Raw genomic sequence first — 21,577 nt, 5'->3', positions numbered from 1 at the left:
CTTCACTCCGGTAGCGATGTAGTGATGAATCAGATCAGTCTGATCAGCTGCAGCGTGTCCAATCAATAACTAATATCCAATCAGGAGGGTGTCGGCCGAATAAAGACTCATGTGAAGTATGCTCTCATGTATCCTCCCCTCATCGCTCCTCAGAGATTCCTCCTCACTCCTCAATCCTTGTATCTCCTCAGAGCAGAAATTAAGATTTAGACAGCCTTAAAGATGGAGCACAAGAACGAGGATCAAGGAAATATAAAATAAGAGACTTGGGATGCACCTCTGCCCTCCAGCTTAAGTCATTCGCCACACCATCTATCGTGCCTCGTAACCTAAAGATGAAGACCAGGTTTTGGGCCCCATGCTGTGAAGAGCAGGGTTTGGTGTATGTCCTTCCAGTTGCAATTAAGTCTGATTCATTTTGTCACATGAAATTGTGAGGGTCTATAATGTGCAGCTAGTTTGAGCTGGTGGGACTGACCTATTAATGAAATAATAAAAGCAGCTCAGAAGAAAGATTTCTGCTTGGTGGCAAGGAAAGTGCCAGAATGTAACGACAATTAAGTGTTTAATAGGAAGCTGTATAATTTACAGTTTTGTGGATAGCTGTTGTTAGCACGCTAGACATACTCCTTCAACCCATTTCCTGCCTCGCCTGCTTTTTGTTTTTGCCATACTACACAGGTTTTGCTCTGTGAAATCTGGTCTGACTGCATTTTCAGTTCCAGCCCACAGCTGATGATCTCTGCCTGCTTCTGACTTTTGCCTGACTGCTCCTGTTTTATTTTCACTGACCACCTATTTATTATCGACCCTGCCTCTGAACAAAAATCAAGTAGATTGGCTTTTTATTCTACCTGCATCTGCCTTTGCACCCTGCATCTGGGTCCTCACACAAGGCCTTGTTCACATTTTGACTTGTAGGAAAAGCACAGGTGTTACTAATTACATTATCAATGTCCCAGGGAGTCACGCAAGTGTGACTGTGAGTCAGCATGCACAACACCAGGACACTGAAACTGAAGCAGCTCAATAGAGTTCAGCAATCATTAAAGGTATACTTGTCGGTTATTGTTTGCAAAAAACTATCACAAGTGAAAGTGAAAGCCAACCCCAGCTTTATACGCTTGGCGATTTGCCTCACTATATTTGTGTTTTCGGCACTGCTGTGTGCGATTTTCGTATGGCCACATCAGCCAGCCCTACTAGCCACAGACCAACATATTCAAAATCTGTATACACTGAGTCATATCATGCACTCATTGTCTTTCCTTTGCAGCCCTACTTATTTCCCCTGTAATATACTGGCCTGCAAAGCTTTATCAGATCAGCCTTGGTGCTTTGTTACTTTCTAACACGCAGATACACATGACGGTCCAATGTCTAGATCACCAGCCATCATCACTGTCTGTCCTACACTGATAGGAGGCTGATACTGTCCTGATGCTCCAGAAAATCTGGAAAGCAGGTTAATCATTACACTTGTTAGCCTGTAAACCACAAGTCACATTTAGCTGTGCGGCATTCGCTTCTTGAGGGGGGCATGATGACAATGCGCTGAGATACTGTTTATTTATATCAACTTACTTTAGATGACGCTTTTTTTTCTCTTTCCAGTTATTTAAGCTCATTTTAGTTAAATACTGTGTTCATGTCATGTTTACATGTCAGCTTTTTTAGGCTCTCTGTTCACATGGATAGTATGAGATTCATAGAAAAATCATTCAATAAGCTTTATCCTTCGGTGTCATAAGTAGTGCTTCCAAGATAATACCAATAATTTGAATGAGAGACATAAAATGCAACAGCCAGTTTTAGTCAATGCATATAAACAAACTGCAGTGAGGATGATTCTAGTGGTCCTATGATGATGATGATGATGATGATGATGATTATAATGCAGACTTATTCACTGCAGTGTGAACTCTGTGTGGCTGAGGCCCGAGACGCCTTATAAATAGGCAATAACCAATAATCAAAACCCAGCATAATGCAATTGCGGCCTGCTGGAAGCAGGCATGCTGAGAATGAGTATAGAAGCAATGGCTGACGTGAGCCTGCTGCCACTGATGAGCAGTGAAGAGGGGGCACTCAGCGGGAACCGTCTGTGCTATGGCGCCATTGCACCATTGGCCAGTTAAATGGCCAGGCATCCAGTAACCAAATGGCCTTCAGGAGGAGCCAAGAGGGTCTGGCTAACTGACCGAGTGAATGACTCATCCCGCACAGCCACATGGTTTAATCAGAGAGCACACAAACATGAGGCTAGATGCTGTGGGGGGGATGCGAAGCACATTAGCATTCACATCATTTGTCACATAACCATGCATGCATAGCCTATACCACACTCACCTCATCACATTCAGCAGGACAATCAGCATGCGCTGGGTGGCAGTGGACAGTTACTGAAATTTCAGAGCGTGGGGGAAAACATTCACACTGTAGACATTGTGAAATAAAACACATTTGGCAACTGTATCAGGACTCTGCAGTGCAAGCATTGCCAACATAGTTTTACAAATCATTTGGGCGTACTGGTGCAAGTGACTCCAACTTCTGACAACAGGGTTGGCAAAATACTCAGATTCGCTGAGCTTCACCACAAACAAATCTGTTATTGGATCTTTTATCACTCCAGTCTTCACCTCTTCTAATTAGCAAAGGTCATTGTAAAAACAAAACATTTAGGTTACAGGCTTCACATTTTTAGCCGTCACTGAGCATCACTTTCATCACCTACAAATGACAAAACACCTCAGGTCGGATTATATCAGCTGTCACTAATTAGAGTTAATTATGTGAATAACTAAAAAGGCCAAAATTGAATTTGTGCTGACTGCTACAATTGGGTAAGAGTCTGACACTAAAAGAAGGCTAGACAAAAATAACAAAACAGAATTGCAGGCTATTGTAACAATTGGGGATCCCATCAATAATCCGGTTAATGAAGACAGGGCTTAAAGCTGAGAAAACAATTTAAATCCCTGGTGTGTTATATCCCTATGGATTGCTATTAAATTTTGTAGACATTCATGATCCCCAGAGGATTGATTCTATCGACTTTATCCTCTTACTATTCATCTCGCACCATCATCTAATCAAATTTTCAATTTGACAAATACTTTGGTTTCCACATCCCAATTAGTCTCAGCTGTACATTGTGTTAAGCACGAATTTGAAAATGTTAGTATGCTAACTCTCTTAACTGAAATGGTGATCATAGTAAATGTTATACCTGCTTAGTAGCAGTATCTTTAAAAGTGTTAGCATCTAGCTCAATACACTACCGTGTCTAAATACAGCCTTAAGCGGGATTTATACTTGTGCATTAACTCTAGTATGCAGAGCCTATGCCATAACCTACACATGTGGCATATGCCGTTGCGAGAATTTATAGTTGAGCAGTGGTGTGTCTGTGTCATTCTGCAGTTACACCTCCAAAACACTAGTTGGCAGCAGGGTTTATGTGAAGTGATGTGTTTAGTTGACAGCGACAATTCCAAACACAAGTACACAAATCAGCTTCACTATAACTCACAGCATTCACAGACAAAGCCCTTGTCTTTTGCTGGACACAATCTCCCCACAAATACAACATGCTAATGTTTTTAGCACAAGCCTATAGCATTTTACATTGTATAAATCAGACTAGCGGCTAGCAGACTTTTCCTCTACTCATATGGAGCCAGGGACAACAGCAACATTTAACAAAGGTAACATTACAAAATTCGGCTCCACTACAGCTCACAAGGTTCACTGACAAAACAACTGTCTTATACTTAACCCGTTTCCCAAAAAAATGCAATATGCTAACATTATTAGCACAAGCCTACGGCATTTTTACATTATATAAATTAGCCTAGTGACGAGTAGAGATTTCAGCTCATATGAGGCCAGGATAAATCTCACACAAGACTTAAAAAGCTACTTTTTGTGGAGGCTTTATTGTCTGCACAATTTATTCTTTCTTATCTGTGAAATCAAAGTAAATAAAAGCTTCATTTCCACTGAGGGAAATGGTTTAAGCTTACAAAAAAAGACAGGAGGTCTGCACTGCCGCGACATGTAGTTACATCTTTTGGGGAGATGCACGTCAGGCTTCGGCGTAGGATCTACGTCAACGCAAAGCCTATGCCATCTGCGCTTCATCAATTCAACACAAAAGTTTAAATACTGCTCTAGAGAGCTGCTAGAGTGGCTGTAGAATTTAGTCTTGTATGATGCAAGGGGTTGGCCTAATAACCTCAGAAGCTATGACTGATCTCATTGCATTGGATGACTGGATGTTTGCAAGCACCACAGGACACAGGATAAGCCTTCAAACATATTTTGATAGTAGTTTCAAAATCATTATGAAAATGCTTCCTTTGACATAGCTGTATTTTGTACACTCAGTAGATGCCAAGTACATTCTCACAGGTGCATGATGCACAAAATGGATTTTTCATTTCATGGGACCCTAAATATAATCCAGTAAATAAAAGAATGAAAAAAAAAATAGAACACTTTCCCCTGCATCTGCTATTACTGCTACCACATGAGCCTCCATCTGAATGGGTATAAAGGAGTTCAAGGACTTTCTATTTCTAAGTTGTATAAGACTAACTGACAAGGTGTTGTCTTGTGCTCATACAATTCAGTCTTGATTTTTTTAATCCCCTGGCATTATCACTGTCACAGCTAAGATCCATCCCATATCTCATTACTTTCTTCAGTGACTGCATATACAATATTGACAACCCGCAGTTAAAGACTCTTTAAAGGAAAATGTCAGCAGCAGGATTATTATTATCAGAATTATTTAAAATGCATGCTGCGGGAAATGTCACTGACTGACTTTTAATCATCTACACGCAAATAAGGATGTTTATTTGTGTTAATGGGTGACTCCTTACGCTGGAGAATAAAAAAAAGGAAGGGAATCAGGAAACCAAGATTAATTGTTTTTTACTGAGCACTGTCAGTGGAAGAATTGCTACTCTCCCAAACTATGTCTTAGATACAGTGATTGGTGTTTTGGTTTTTGCGTTCGATTCAGGACTGCTTACAAAATGAGGTGTCAGCATTTCAATATATTCGATCACCCTATTATCAACCAGTCCACGGCATTGCTTATTCATCTTGGTGATGGAAGGGCTGGGAAATGTGGCTGTGTCTATTTGATCAAACACTGGTATGTTACATCTGTTATCTGTCATGCAGAACCTCAGTGTAGGAGAAGGAAAATACAACCCGTCCAAATATCATCATGGATGTCAAAATACAGCCAGAGGGAGACAAAGCATCAAATCAAAAATAATGAAAAAAAATCTCAAAGGAGAAACAAAATCGGTTACATAGTGCTCGCTCTTACCTTTAATTTTATGTCCAAAGCAATAACATATTGTCAAAGAGATGCCGCCTGCCTCACTACAGAAAGTGAACGTGTTTGGAAAGTAATGATGAAAAAAAATATTAGATAAAGCAAGAGATATCAGCTTACATAACACACATGCTGGCAGGCTGTCAGGAACTGCCATGCTGCCATATCAACTGTTCTCATGCACATGATGAATGTCCAAATCCACCATACAGTCTCAGATCAAATGCTTTAATTGGAATCGTATTTCAATCAAGTTCTGACAGACAGGCAGCCATCCATTATGCAAAAACTCCACATGACAATGTAAATGAAATGAAAGCAATACACTGTTCCATGTTCACATCAATGCATGTATGAATGGTTTTAATAATGGAGGAGCTGAGCAGCAGGGAACACTGTCACTGGCATCTGGAATGTGGTCTATTTTTCAGGCACGTAGATATTTGCTTTAAAAGTCCATTTTATGCAGAATTAAAACTAACAAAATGTGATTAAAATGTCCCATAAAACTGCAAGAGAAATGTCATTTACTTTAATCAAATGTCTGTTAACTGTGTGGGGTAGCAGGGAATGAACTGAAGGCTTTTAAACACCAAATCACATGCAGTACAACATGTTAAATGGTTACATCAAGGACTCGTGATTATAGCACTTTGTGTTTTCCTTTTATGTCTCACTGCATATAAATAGAGCCTTGTTGACTTAACTAAGGCAACATGCTGTGCAACACAACCACCATCTGTAATGCCCGTTTTACTGTATGCAAATGAGCAGCTCACACCCACCTTGTTCATTCACAGAAAAAATGTTTAAAACAAATCCCCACTGTAAATCATTCTTTAGAGGATTCGATATTCACATCCTGTGGGTTTGAAAGGTTCATTTTAAGAGTTTGTGGCTTGGTCCTTCACGGTGAAAAATAAATAACATTTTTTGATATGATAATGCTATAGTTTAGGTTTGATTAGGTTTAGACAAAGAAAACATTGGGGTTTGGAGGAGAGCTTCACTGCCATGGTGCAACAATAAACACTGACCTCGTCCCTATATTGTTGCTGTACTGTCACCTGACCTCTTCATTTGCTCCTGTCATAATTACTCTGGCTGTTCAAAGACATAATCACAAACTGAAAAATATCCTGCTACCCCAAATAGACTAAAACTCTGACATCACATTCTATATTTTTCTAAACTTTTTTTTTGTTTTATATTTTGTTTTGGGTTTTTAGACACTACAGGTAAATAGGATCAAACTTTTAACTAACAGCTCTCACAATGAATGAAATGTCTCCACTTGATTACTTAAATTAGGACAGTTTTTTGATTAAAAGTATTCATATTGTTCAATGTTTGCATATGCAAATTAGGTGTTATCTAATTAAATATGCATTAATTTGCATACATTTCCAGATCAGAAGTCTGAACACTGTAGGCCAGGTTCAAAAATCTTGTTTAATGCTGTTGACATACTATGAGTCAGAGGTTTGTGTCACTCCATAAATTGGAAAATATTGTTGCCATTGAAAAAAATCTATTTTTGCCATGTTTTTTGGTATAAAAAATTAAATCAATCAGGCTATGAATAATATTTAGACAATCCCCTTTGTTAAAACCTTAACAAAATAGTTTTGATAGGAATAAAACTAGAACGTCTGGTGTATGAAAGTGATATTGAAGCAAGGTTTCTGGTTCAGAGGATGAGGAAAAACTCATTTTTTAAAAGTTATTTTAAAATTTCATGCATCTATAAACAAAAAATAATACACAAAAGGTGAATAGGGTAAATAAATGAAAAAGATATCAGCACTGAGCCTCCCCAGTTAATTAAGTATTATTTTTTGTATTAGTTCTCTGAATTTTTTAATATATAAAACAAACCATTATTCAATTTAATATGTGTTTTTGCATAAATTGTCAGAACAGAAATAAACATGTATTTTGGACATTTTCTTTTTACTAGAAGAAGATGTATTTCATTACTTCCTCGAGGGGAAATTCAATTTTTCACTCTGTTGTATATACACACAGGCCAAAAATACATACACATGACCTACACATACATTAATGAGAGATGTCAAAGTGACGGGGCTGCCCATGGATGGGTGCCCCAGGCAGTTGGGGGTTCAGAGCTTTGCTCCAGGAAGCAAATTAGCACCTCTCCAGCTATCAGTCCATATACGGAATTGAACCCAAGTCCCAAGACTGAGCTACTGCCGCCACTAGTCTGAATGTCCTGTGTTGTTCCTGTGTTACGCAACAAATATAGCCCAAAATCTCAAACTTGACCAGTCCCTTGACCAACACCTGTAGTGTCTCCCCTTAAGTGAAGTTTGTAGGAGAGAGTCAGTGCAGCTCGGAAACATCTCATATTTCCATATTCATGTGTAACCACAAAATAGATCTAAAAATAACCACATTTGTCTATGTGTGCACTGCCTTTATTATCATGCCTTCAGATTCCAAAATCCCTGCTAATGCAAAGAGATTGTGGATCTGTTCTCCCACACATGCATTCCTGTCTTGTGCAGTTTTTTTGTTCTCCTCGATCCCTCCAAAATGAAATCAATCAGAGGCGCAGAATGCCTAACTTACTGAAAAATATTTTTGGCAGTGTAAAAGGATTTTATAATTATAGACTTGCTGGTGTTTTCAATACTTGGCATCACACGCTTTTGAAAGATTAGGGACAAACAAGAATGCATGTGAGTGTGTGATGTCTATATTTGTCTATAATCCTATTCAAGCCAATTTGTTCACTAAACTTAAACTCACTTAACTAGGGAATAAAAAACATTTTTATTTCGACTGGCACAGATTGACACACATTCGCACTCTATCCTAAAGATGTATTTATAAGTGCAGCTTAACAAAGAGATGCTTTGGTTAAGATGTTCATCAACAGTCATTAAGCAGTTCCCAAAGCCACGAAATTAATGTGTTCTTCTGTCTTTCCAATAACTAACTGTCTTCTTCTATGCATTTAATGTTGTGTAAATGAGGCTTCCTGCCACACGTGCTGTTAAGTGGAAGTGGAGCTATTTCGGACATCTCCAGCCATATAATTTAGCGCTTATGTGGCTAATGTGCAGTTTCCTCGGTTTTGACAGACAGACAGGTTAGGTTCAGCTTGTCTTTCCTATCCACACAGGCAGATTAACACGTAATTATACAACATTTGTGCACAGCAAGGGCACCCTGTGGGATCCACCTGGCATACGAAGCCCACGGTGTGGGTTTCACAGTGCCTCTCTTCCTCTACACATGCTACTCACAGGAAGTGGAGGTCATGTTAAAAGATGACCTCATCCTCCTGCTACTCCATGGGCTTTATACTGTATACTGTACACCAGTGACGATAACGTTATTGACGTCTGTTTTAGAAAGCAGCGCCAGAGGGGGTTTTTGGAAGGTTATCTGCAATTTTCCATCTGTGCTATTTTTTGGTTGTTTTTTGTTATTTTTGTCAGGGCACATGTGCTGAATTCCATCAGTGACTGTGATAAGATGGGTTGTGTTTATGGACACTGGTCATCATCTGAGCATTTGTGTGTACTAAATGACTGTTTGTTCTAAATTGCCCCATAAACGTCTGGACATGGATAACTGCAGTACAGATTCGGTGATAATGATCATCAAACACCCCAGAATATTCTGTGTCTTTGTTTTAGTAACCCCCAACCCATCATTTGTCCACAGCAGGGCTAAACAATCCTCCTGCATGTGTAGTGAGAATAAATTTCACACCAACTTATTTATGAATACATTTTGCAACCTCTCCATCATTACTGCCAACAAGTTTGACATTTCATTATGACCACTGTCAACTCATCAAAATCTCATTCCTTCACATCTGTACTACTGACAGGTAGGTTAACTTCTGTTGTTGTGGTCCCACTGCAGAAATAACCAAACACATCATTTTTCAGCAAGTGGCGGAGAGTTGCAAACAGAGTGTCTCGAGTTTTGATGAGTGTCTCATATACTGGCTTATATTGCATTTTGTGACATGCACTTATTCTGCATATCCTAAAAAATGTATTATCACAAATTAGGTGCTGCGAGAGAAGTCCTTGGAGATCAGGGCAGCCTGTGTGAACCGAATATAAATGTTACGTTTCCATTTCAATAATGAAGGTACAATACAGAAAGAAATAAAATGTCTCATATTTCAAAGAAAATACAGAAGATCTTGGCTTCTAACCTGCCCTTCAAAATCTTTTTTGTTTTTGTTGCCCCTTACAAAACAACAAAACAAAGTTATATTTTCAGAAATGGTGGATTACAGTATCAACGTCATCAGTTTCCAGGCTAACAACGGTTTGTTTGAGTATATGCCAGTTTGACATGCTATGGTTCTTGGTGTATGAAACACACCAGCATGCCTTACTTATGCCTCATAGACATTCAACTTGCCAGTGGCTTTTGCTGGCATACGCCAGAGAAAATGTGGGTGCACTGATCCTGAAGGTGTGTGTTTGTGTGGGTGAAGTCAGCAGATGGTGAAATGATGTGAGAAACCATCTGGACTACCTCATCTACTCTGTGTGTGCACACAGATATATTGTTTATATGTTAAATGTAATGTTCGTATTTTAATGTTGAGTTTAAAATCTTGAGTCATACAGATAATAAGGTGTAATCATAGAACATAAGCTCTCTTGGAAACCTCACATAGCACAAATCTGAGCAGAGCAAGCAAAGTATGCTGGATCATAAGGCACCCCAAATGTTGCTTTTTTATTTATCTGACCAAATTTTAGCAACTGTGAGAGTGGGGCAACACATACACTATAAATAAATCTGTTATGTATAAGACAGAAAGGAACGATAAAATTTATGGAGTCAAAGGAACATAATAACAGTGTTTTATTAAGTCATGACTAATAATTTTCAAACAGAGTTTGTTAGTTCTGTATCGAGCTCAGATAACTGTGGGAAATTTTGCAGGCTATATCTGTGCTTAGATCAGGTTGAGTTTGTTTTGATGTGTGCACATCTTAAAAGATCATCTACAGTGTTGGCGAACCATCCAAGGCAGACCTAATCTCTACAAACAGATATGTGCATATGTATGCAGAATCTGTAGGCAAAGGGACATGGGTTTGGTATCAGAGGCGTTTTGGTTTCTGTTTAAAGTCCAAGTAGTATTGACCAGTCAGGTTAAAGCAGCATGTAAACAGTCCGTGTGGGAAGGTAAAATGCATTGAGTATCGTCTATGGACAACCTAGCTTTATGTTAGTTTTTTTTATATCAACTGCATTCATATGCATATATCTATTAAGAGAGATTAGCCGGCATAACTGTCGCACAAAAGAGGAAGTCTAAGCCCAGATACCTGCTTGCTACACTGGATCTCCCATAATATTGGCCTAAACCCCCAAAGGCTTATCTTTGTCAGATGATTGTCGATGGGTTGCGAGATTGACGCAGACCACTTACTGTATGTTATCGATTTATTGTGAGAAAGTGGCAAGTGATAAAAGGTTTATCTTCTCCTTGCTCCTGGAATTATTTTTGTTAGAAATTACAATTTATACAGTATTTCTGTAAAGCAACTGGGGGCAAGATACACATAAGAATAAAGATATCAATCAACTGCTCTTCAGAATTCAAGATTGTTACTAGAAACTGTGACCTTAATTACCTGCGCCTTCCTCTAATTAGCCCTACTGGGCTTCTTGACCCTGAAAATGTAGGTTTAGCCTCAAGATTAATTAGCATGGGCCATATAGAAGCAAAGACAATAAATCCACATCGAGGTCATTCTTGACAACTACAATCATCAAGAAAGTTTTGCAATTCTCCAAAAGATAAAATCTGACTAATGTGTGTCTGAACTGCACATTTCAATCCTTTATAACAGCTGCTTCTGTAAATACATTCATGAGGGTGTATTTAACTCCTTTTCTCCACATGCACCTCTCATTGTCTCTTTGCTTCATCAGTAGTGACCTATTTACATAAACTCTGGGCAACAATCTTCCATGGTTGGCAGCACATATATAAACTACACATGCTGTTACATTTATGCTTGCGCTATAAATGTTTAACATCAAAGGGCATGTGATTAATATGCATGATCAAGGCAGCAAAGGGGGTCGCATGCTTCACGGAAACGGTGAACTGGAAAGACCATCTCGTGTGTTTTGTATGCAGGTGCATATGTCCATGTGTGTGCTTTGCCCTCTAGTCCCTCTGGCCCTTAGTTGATAAATAGGCATTTGGCTTTGATAACTGGTATCCATTAATAAGAGAATATACCAAATGGGTACATCTATCATGGAGAAAATGGCCTGTTGTTTGATATTTACTTAAGTCTGAATCATTAGAACAGACCAGCTTAGCCTTATTGAAATTCATATTGGCATTAGGATGCAAAAGAAGATGTTTTTTTGTCATCTGTTGAGAATTCTTCTGCCAGTCTGAAATGACAAGCAGCGGGTGGAGGAGATGAGTGGCATGGCTATGAGCGGAGATTTTCAAATGGCTGCAAAAGCCACCTGGTGACAGACAGCGTGGCTTTAACCCTGTTTCCCGAGCAGAATCAAGCAGACGGAACCCATTTTAGGATAACTAGAAAGAACAGGATGTGTATGTGCGTCAGTGTGATGTCAGCATGTGTTGTCAGAGGAGGGTGTATAATAATGAGAGAATAGATGGTGGTAGGTTTTTTAGCTCCCCTATGGAAAAATATCGCCTGGATGGCTAGGCACAGTGTGTGGGATGGCTCTGTTTTTTTTTTATTTCTCTCACCTAAACTCCTTTTGTATTTTGGTCACTTGCTGTGAGGTGAAATAGGGACTGTGTCAGCAAGCATCGAGCAGTGCATTGAAATTTTCGTGGCGAGGATAACTGGGATTTGCTCAGGATTTGTGCTTTGTGTTGTTTCTGTGGTATGAACACATGTCCTTCAATCTCAGGTTTCACACTCAGCCACAATGACCCCCCAGAACAATAGAGTTGGGTTGATTTCTGGTTTTGCTGGTCTGGTCCAGTGTACAAGCCTTAATCTGTTTGATTTTATGCAAATGAGCTGAACAGGCATTTATCATTATGATATGTTTTGGCAGGTTTAAAAGCAGCCTCCATTAGCAACCTCTGCTGATGACATCACAGTGCCAAAACCAACCCAGACTGCACTGGTAATGACAGCATGATTAATACAATATAATGTTTCAGATTTATAGAGCCACTAGTGTCTGACAGGCCGTGTGCAATTTAGTGCAGAGCCAAGGCCAGTATTGGTTACATGAAAGAGATCAAATTTAGTAGAGGAAGAGTGGCGCACGAAGCACTCAAACGTTCATTTGTTTTGTTGTTTTGGGTGATGAGAAGAGCTAATATGACAACATTTCAGATTTGTAGCCGACCAAAGAGGTCTCCTAACTGGCTGCATCGGGGGTGTCAGTGGCTCAGTGGATAGAGCAGGCGCCCCATGTGCAAGGCTGTTGCCGCAGCGGCCCGGGTTCGAGTCCAGCCTGTGGCCCTTTGCTGCATGTCATTACCTATCCAGTGTTTCCCACAGGACAAGAATCTATTCGTGGTGGTGTGGTCCTAGGAGGGGGGGGTATTAAAAATATTTTTCAATACTCATCTGTGTGAAGAAGTAAACATCCAACGTCAGAGTTAATTACTAACGAGCAGAACCACACGGCCGGGCTCCACCGGCTGCAAACCTACGTCACGTCAGCGTAGCGTCGCGGCGTTTTCATTTGGGCTCCACTGACTGTGTACGGAAGCGACACGTAGAGATGCCAGCGGGGTTGTTTACTGTTTGCCAAGCCGAGAGGCTGCATGTAGGCTGCATGAAATGTTAAAGCATTTTCCACCAAAATTATTACATATATTTGAGTTATCTACAAGTTTACTGTACTGTTTGTCATCTACTCACTTTCAAATGTCCACCACAGACATTTACACAACGTCACGGATAAACATGGGTAAATGCATGGAAAAAATCATCACATATCACCTCTGATAATGGTTTATTCATTTAAAAATACATTGTGCTCGTTTAGCACACTATTTCATATAGTTTTTATCTGCTGGAGGGTCGCGTAGGGGAGCATAGCGTGACAAAAATAGGAGAGCCGCGTAAAATAGAGAGTTGTCGCGCAACAGACGGGGGTTGTCGTGCCGCTCCCGTTGCCAGTGGAGCCGCTGTAACTGATTAAGAGGGTGGCGAGCTGCTACGGGACTCGCGCTGCAGTTAACACTACTAACGGCGTGAGTTAATGTCTCTGCACATGTTGAGCTTCCACCTATGTTAATACAGACACAGGCTAATAAAACAGCTATAACATGATGAGTTAGAGTTGTTTGGACCACTTTTGGACTTGTTTGCCCACATATTTGTACCGAGAGGTCTTTGGATCCGTTCTGCTTCTACGTCTGCTTCTTCTTCTTCTGGTGGACCAGGTGCGTTAAGTGCGTCTTTACAATGCATACCGCCACCTATTGCACCGGAATTGTAACGACAAACTACATTCACAGACACTGAGTCCCATTATAATGTGTTTATGAGCGAGGTCGAACAGGTAGCGCCAAAAGCAGAAAAATCTATATGTGGCGGAGATAATTTATTCGTGGCGCACCGCCACAGATAAATGAATGTATGGGAAACACTGCGATCTCTCTCTCCCCCTCTCACACTTGGCTGTCCTGTCCATTAAAGGCAAAATGCCCCAAAAAAATCTTTTAAAAAAAAAGATTTGGTTGCATCTCCAATCTGATCCTCAGCACACCGCTGATAGCTACGTAGTTTGTTTACATGATGTAACTGTGCATATTTAATGGATTCAACACAGACGAAGAGCTCCGATGTAACATAATGTTACGCAATGGTCAGACGCTAGTTTTGTGTTGGGACAGTGTCATTAAGTTCCATTCGGGAGCGGCTGCTGAGTCAAGAATCAAGAGTCAAACTTCTTTAAAAATGACCCAAAGCTACACAGTCCCTCCAGGATTTGTAGGCTGTCTTTGGGATTGTTGGCGGCCTGAAAACCCTGACTTCACGACAGCTTTTCTGAATTGCAGGGGCAGGTAAAAACTGCAAAAATAGCTGTGATGCTGTTACGGATTCTGGGCTTATTATTATGAGCTTTCAGTGTTTCCAACAGAATTAGAATCTATTTGTGATGGTGGGGTTGGGTGGGTCAGGGACGTCAACAGCTGACTGCAGACATCCAGCACTGAAAGACTGTCCACGTGAGACAACTCCTCCTGCTCTCTCTGCACATTTAGCACAAGCTAACACAGCACAACATGATCTCATCCCAACTTGTCATATTTTCTCGCTTGCGCAGTGCAGGAGTGATTAACATTCGACACAGAGCTGTTAATCTCATACAGACACTGAAGTGGCTCAACTCTGTCAATAAACTTGTAAAGAACCATTAGGTAACGTTAGCCATGTGATGCTATCCAGGGTTTTGCCTTAATTTGTCAAGCCTATGTTTTCACATGTAGCACAAAAAAACTACAAATATATCAGAGAAGAGAATATATTAAATATTAATTAGATATTAAATTATTAAATATTAATTAATAAGCCAGGCATTGTTGGAGTTTCAAACTTTTGGTTCTACTTCAAAACCATCACGAGGATTTGGGTCAGGTGCAAGGAATAAACAGCTAGTAAATACCAGGTGTGCCAGTAAATTACTCAGTAGCATCAATTAGACTGATAATGTCACAGTCCTAAACTGTAAGCAACATCTGTCAGTACCCAGTGCTCTCAACATCATGTGAAGTACTCCAGTTCCTAAAAGGCTTTTAGACCGCTGCTCAAGGAAGCTTCATATCTGCTAATGACAAACAGCAAATCATTGTCCATATGTTTTATGTGCAATGATCTAACTGACATTATAAAACGATCAAACTTACAGACAAATCATGAAAAAGGTAATTGATTAATCCACATTTTCCAACAAATATGAAATAAAAATATTGGAAAGTTGCAGCAATAATCATGTTGAGATCAATTATCCGCAGTTCTGTTTTTAAATCAGAATGGATTTATGGCAAGCGATACTATTCCCAGAAAGAAATCATTTTAAATTCACAGGAAAACCTTTGCTACTACCAGTGTTTATTAGGCTTTTGGCCTGGAGTTACTTAACAGTTCCTTACAGTGGGCTGTGCCTATTCTGGGACCAGAGCGATGCATTTAGCAAATGCGTTTTCTCCTCCCAGGCTAAACAAATGTGAGGTGTTTTATCTTCACTCATTGTAATTCTGCACCTCCCACACAAGGACATCAGCGGTTATGGCAGGTCTGTACTAAATTGTTGTCTTTCATCCACCAAACTGTCAGAGCGCTATAGTGCACTTTTTAGAGGTATGCTCTGATGGCTCATGACTAATGGCATCCCCCCACCCCAGCCTCTGATAATGAATTTCTTCTAATTCAGCCCGTTTTTCAAACAATGCTGTATGCCTGTGAGTGTGCATTTGGGGATGCATTTATTGTATTAATGCAAGGCAGAGATCAGTTTCTTTAAAATAGGTTGGTTTAATTTCTAACTTTTCAGACGATGTGCTTTCTTGCTACTTTTTTGTGAAGTGTCAAATGCATGTCTGTATTTATGTCAAAATGTGTGTTCAGACGTGAAGTTTTCCAGCTGTGAAAGAGTTTACAAAGAGAAACATTTTGTCATTTTCTTACGAGAAAAAGTAGTATAACTCCCCTTCATAGCCAGTGGTTGCTGGAGAACTTCATATTGCTGTACTTAAATAATTTTTTTGTAGGTGAACTAGTATTTCATACTCTCTAATGAACAATTTGTGTGCACATTTTATCAGAATAACTTGTTATTCACTAACAAACAACTATGGGGTGTCAAAGATAACACCACAGTGTGTCCAACAGCTGAAACCTGAGGTATATTCATGACTTTCACAGTTTGTTTAGCATTCATATGCTCCTAGCAACGAAAGCTAGCCAGCATAGAGCTGACACAGAGTGCTGAAACAATAAGTGCATTTCCATTAACCCTAGAAATGCACAAAAGGGGGGGTCGCGTAGGGGAGCGTAGCGTGACTAAAATAGAAGAGCCGCGTAAAGTAGAGGGTTGTCACGCTGCTCCCATTGCCGGTGGAGCCGCTGTAATTGATTAACTGGGGGGCAAGCTGCTACGGGACTCGCGCTGCAGACGTGTCGTGCCGCTGAGCCCAGCCATACGGTCCCTCGCCACCTCCTGCGTGCCTCGCTCTCAAATGACTGTGCATACTTGTTGTAGACTTGTGATACGCAAGCTTTGCCTCACAGAGTTTGCACTGCACCTCATTTTCGTTTATTTTGTCGAAGTTGTTCCACACGGAACTTTTTGATGAATGAAGTAGTCTCTGCATGTTTCTCCTGTTTGTAGAAGAGCATCAAACTAGCTGGTAGCCCATCTCACACCACTGTAGCAATCCTATACTGCCCTCATGCGGTTAGGAGCTGAATTGCATGTCAAATAAAGGGGGGGAAATAAGACGGCGAATAGTAATAGTCGCATTAAAAAAAAAAGATTTTTCAAAATAAAACGACTATGCGAAAATTCAAAAACCGTGACCCATCCCTAATTGGAAACACTTTTTCACAAATGTACGTCACTGAACATTCAAGTCCTCTGTGAATTCCTCGTGCACAAATAAAGTTTTGAAAAAATAAATAAATAAATTCCTCGTTCACGATGCTCTCCCAGAAATCCTTTATTCATGGTCGATGCCACACATAAGGACTTTGGAATACCACTCGCTCTCATTGTCTTCGGTTGTAGACTACTGCAACAGCAGCAGTGGGAACTGAGATGATTGTTCCAGCTCGCAAGAGATTTGGAATGTCCATCTTACTTCCGCAAACAAAGTGGAGTCTCGCAGGACGAGATTTTAAGAGAATTAGGGCTCATATATAAAACACCTTTTAATGGAAACACCTGCAATTCGCAATTGTACTTTGTCGAAACTTTAGAAATATCGCATTTATTTTGTGCAAAACTGTAATGGAAACGCAGCTAATGTCTACTGTGGCGTCAAAACTGTATGGGTAGGAGGGTATGAAGGGGGCACTGTGACATTTCGGTGAGACAAAAAGTAAGGTAAGTAAAGTAAATAAAGTAATTTTGGGCCCAATTTAGTAAATGTTCAATTGTTTAGTTTTGTTTGGTTGCGTGTTTTAATTTGCATTTATTGTTGTTGTGTGTTTGACAACATGTCATGCCTTTTGCCTGCTGGGCTCAACAGTATCACAAAACCTCATCACAAAGTCCTGTTTAAATGCAGTGGTTAAAGCTACAATAAGTGCTTGTCCTAACATTAATCTGTGCTAAATGTTTTATGGCCCCAGTGCCTACTTTGCACCATACAGTCTTTATTAATCTTCAGACTGAAGCTGTGAGTGTGCAAGTATAACATACTAATGCGATTTATTATAATTTGCCCCTAACCTTTTTAAACAACCTTAAAATGTTGCCATTTGCGCTCCATAGCCATACAAAATGTCACAGCAAACAGAGAGGACTTCATCAATCCATTTAGAGCATTTCAGTCTTTGATGAACATAAATCTTAATTCAAATGATGATTTATGTCCAAACAACATGTCACATAGTGCAATCTCTCCCTGCTACATCCTACATGGGCACCACGTTACTTCTTCAATGGTTAGTGAAGCTCACTATGTGCAATCAAAGTGACTTCAAGCAAAATATCTCTCCCTGTCATAAATTAATCTAATCTTTGCAGTTCATTCTTCAGCGCATACATCAACGCTCGCATCAATCATGGTGTGCATACTTTATGAGTGAGCCATTTGTGAAGGCACATAGTGGCTCCTTTTTTCTATGCAGAGGAGCTCCCTGCACCAGAGGAGCATCACTCTTTCTTACAACCTACAGATGCTGGATGCTCACTTCATCTTTGCTATGCACATGGCACAGCATGTGGGCAATGCTTTAGATAGACAACTGGAGAAAATCCATTAGAAAAAAAAATGTGATGAAACAAGAAAGCTGAAAGAGTGGGATGAAGTGTTAAAGAGAAATAAATAGAGGGAAAGAAAAGGAGTGTGACTCACATGAAGAGAAACCGAGAGGGAGAAGGCAAGACAGAGACAGACAAAAGGAATTGTTAATATGACTTTTTTTGGCTCTTGTCAATACACTGTTGCTATGGCGCATGTACAACATTAAGGAAAATCTTGGATTTTCTTCCAGCAAGAAGAAGCATAGCCTTCCTGCACACTGTAGCATAAAAGGTTCAAAGTGATGCAACACAAGAAAGTGGCACGAACACACACAGAGACAGGCACATGCACACACCCACACACACAAATAAGCCCATCATTAGACGGATCATTGTGTTCCTAACTTAAACACAGCCTGTGGTCTTATTCAAGCCCAAATCAGAGGGTTTGCACTCTTTGCTACAACAAATCCAACTCTATGTTCGCTGGCTGAAAAAGTTAATCAAGCTCCATGTTTTTTGTTTGGTTGTTTTTTTTAATAAAATGGTAATTCACCATTGTAGCCAAGAATCCATTTCATTCTCTAACCAGAGAACAAATATATACAGTACATTGTGTAATCTGTTCATCCAGTGCATGTTGGAGCTGGGGTGATTTCCTCGACAAGCGAGCCAGCAGCAAGACACACACAGAAGCACACACAATCACACGAGCACACACATCGGGACTGGCTGACAGTATCTTCGCTCTAATCAGAATCTTAATTAGTCTGCTAGCAGCGTCCCATTAACATATATTCCTCCTAATTAACTAAGGACACACACATACAGAAGGGGAGAGGCTGAGACAGAGAAATTAAAGATGTTTCTTGAAGTCTCATAAGATGAGGAAATAAATTAACAAAGCAGAATAACAAAAGTAAAGCTTTAATCTGTCAACCCCGTTCTGCCTTGCTGACAGAAAAAACACTCAGCTCAGCTCAGTAGCTGTGGTGGGCAAAGACCTTGCCAACCAAAGTTAACAGAAATTAAGTTTTATCATTACAGCACTCTGTTCAGGGGAATGTTTCTGGCCTTGTAAAGAAAGCCGAGTTATACCTTTGTATGTCTGCATAGTACCAGACTATCTCTAAACACAGGACGGACACCAATCACATCACTGACTGAAAGGCCTCTGACTGAGAGCCAATGGACAAGAGCAGAAAGATCAGGGAGGTCATTGGCACAAACTATCAGGGTTTATGAAACTAAACTTCATGCATTGATGAAAGCCACAAGCCAAAACTGATAAATCCAGTAAGTCGACCTTGAGTTAAGAATTTGAGAAATGAATTATCATTCAAACTACACCTGTGACTTCTGTCAACCCGACAAGATGACAACAATTTTTATAGTTCTGTGTTAAGTGGCCTGAATCTTAGTGTCTAAACATGGGTGTTGTTGCTTTCTGTTATGAACAATGACTTTTCAGTGATTTATTTTTTTTATTTCTTAGCTTTAGCTTGTGGTGCTTGATTATCAGTTGTTATGCTAGTCTGTTCCGTAACTGTCATAAGCCTTTATCTGTTACATATCTAACATCCATTCATTCATTTTCTGTAACCGCTTAACCCCTTGGTGTATGCAGGGGTGCTGGAGCCTATCCCAGTGGACATAGGGTGAGAGGGGCTTTTGCCGTATACAGTTCGCCAGACTACTGCAGGGCCAACACATAGATTGTGGGAGGAAGCTGGAGTACCCACAGAAAACCCACACATCCTTATATGCTATGACCTTAGCAATAAGAATCCTTTAGAAAGAAAGATTAATTAGACCTTGTTTATAGTGGGCTCAATTATGTACGGTAGACAAATGTGGTTATTGTACAGTGGTACTTATCATTTATAATGTGGAACCATATTGACTGAAGGCACAGTTTATAATTTAATGTAAACAACACCTGTCATAACTTATTAGTTTTCGTTTTGGCCTACAACCTGCCATTATTTGAACAGGACTTCTACTCAACAGACTAAATACTAAATCAGCTTTTTTTTCTGACGCTGTTGTTTGGATAAGTAGTAAAATACATCAATTTTTTTCACCCGAGGTTAAATGGATAGATAAAAACTGTGACTGAGTCACTTTGATGAGACAATTTGATTATTTATGTGAATACACCTGTTATTTTTATAGTCCTGACATTACTGTTTGGGTCTTTAATTAAATGTAAAATCCACAAATACTAGATGGTTGTAACTGATTTATCCAGTTTATGCATTGCTCCCCAGTCTCTGCTATTGTGTTATTTTTATAAAGTGTACTGGGTCACAAAAGAGGCTTCAAAACAAAAGACTAATTGCGGATATAGGAAACTATTTGACTGTTTGGTCATACAGTATTTCCCTGTGTATCTGTTGGAGTCCATATAAGCTCCCTGTGGCCAAAGGTACTTCAGTGGAAGGTACATTAACCACACTAATTGGTTAGTGTTGCTAGAATATTCCTTTGCAGTGTCAAACACAACTCACACAGGCTATTACTAAAGTGAAAAGCAGGCTTTTATATGAGAGAAAAGACACACACTTACTAACCAAGGGGTCACCAGCGACCGCTTTAGCTAGTTAAAAGCAGCTTAGCATTAATGTTACACCAAAACAATGTGTAACTTTGCACTTTGTCAGTATGGACATGCTACACATGGCTAGCACGGCTAGCTTCTCCGCAATTTAACCGTTAAGTTCATTTTACGGACGACAGGAGCACCAATAATTAACGTTAATTCAAATTTACATGCATGGTAAATGACAGAGATAAAAAAAAAGTGATGACTTCTTACCTTTGAAGCCGCCATTAAGTCCAGATATGTATCCACTCCTCTGGTATTTATACTCCTTTAGTCTGTGGGGGTCCACCGGTCAAAATAATTATAAGAGTTTCTCATAAAAATTAATCCAAGTTGTGAATCAGTCCTGTAAAGTCCTTAGCTAACTTAGTTGTCAAGGGAAACTGCAGCGCTCCAATGGAAAAACTTCTTTCCCGTCCTCGCGAGCCATGTTCGTGGATGTGCTTGTTTTTCTCACCTTGCTGGCCACAAAATAATAGCGTCACCAAGCTATTCTGTGTGTGTTTTTCCCGGGACATCCCGTGAACTACAGCAAGCGCTCTCACTTCGAAATGCCAATCAACCGTTGTGCTGTCATGGTAAGACGAGCTGTGATTGGCGATCAACAGGTCAATCACTCAGAATTGTAGCCAATCACGTCTCTGGGCCACGTGTGACGTAAAGTA

General features: G+C 39.9%; 1 long non-coding RNA gene across 1 annotated transcript in view; it reads right to left on the bottom strand.

Moving 5' to 3' along the window:
* Positions 1 to 21,366, bottom strand: part of LOC125898097 (uncharacterized) — a 172,251-nt gene extending 150,885 nt beyond the window's left edge. The window contains exon 1 of the long non-coding RNA XR_007450583.1: positions 21,126 to 21,366. This is a non-coding gene — a long non-coding RNA (uncharacterized LOC125898097). The remainder of the gene's footprint in view (positions 1 to 21,125) is intronic.
* Positions 21,367 to 21,577: the final 211 nt, after the last annotated feature.

The sequence above is a fragment of the Epinephelus fuscoguttatus genome, linkage group LG12 (genome assembly GCF_011397635.1).
Source record: "Epinephelus fuscoguttatus linkage group LG12, E.fuscoguttatus.final_Chr_v1".
NCBI lineage: Eukaryota > Metazoa > Chordata > Actinopteri > Perciformes > Serranidae > Epinephelus > Epinephelus fuscoguttatus.
Note: the sequence above shows the minus strand (reverse complement) of the source record. Positions and strands in the feature narration are given on the sequence as shown.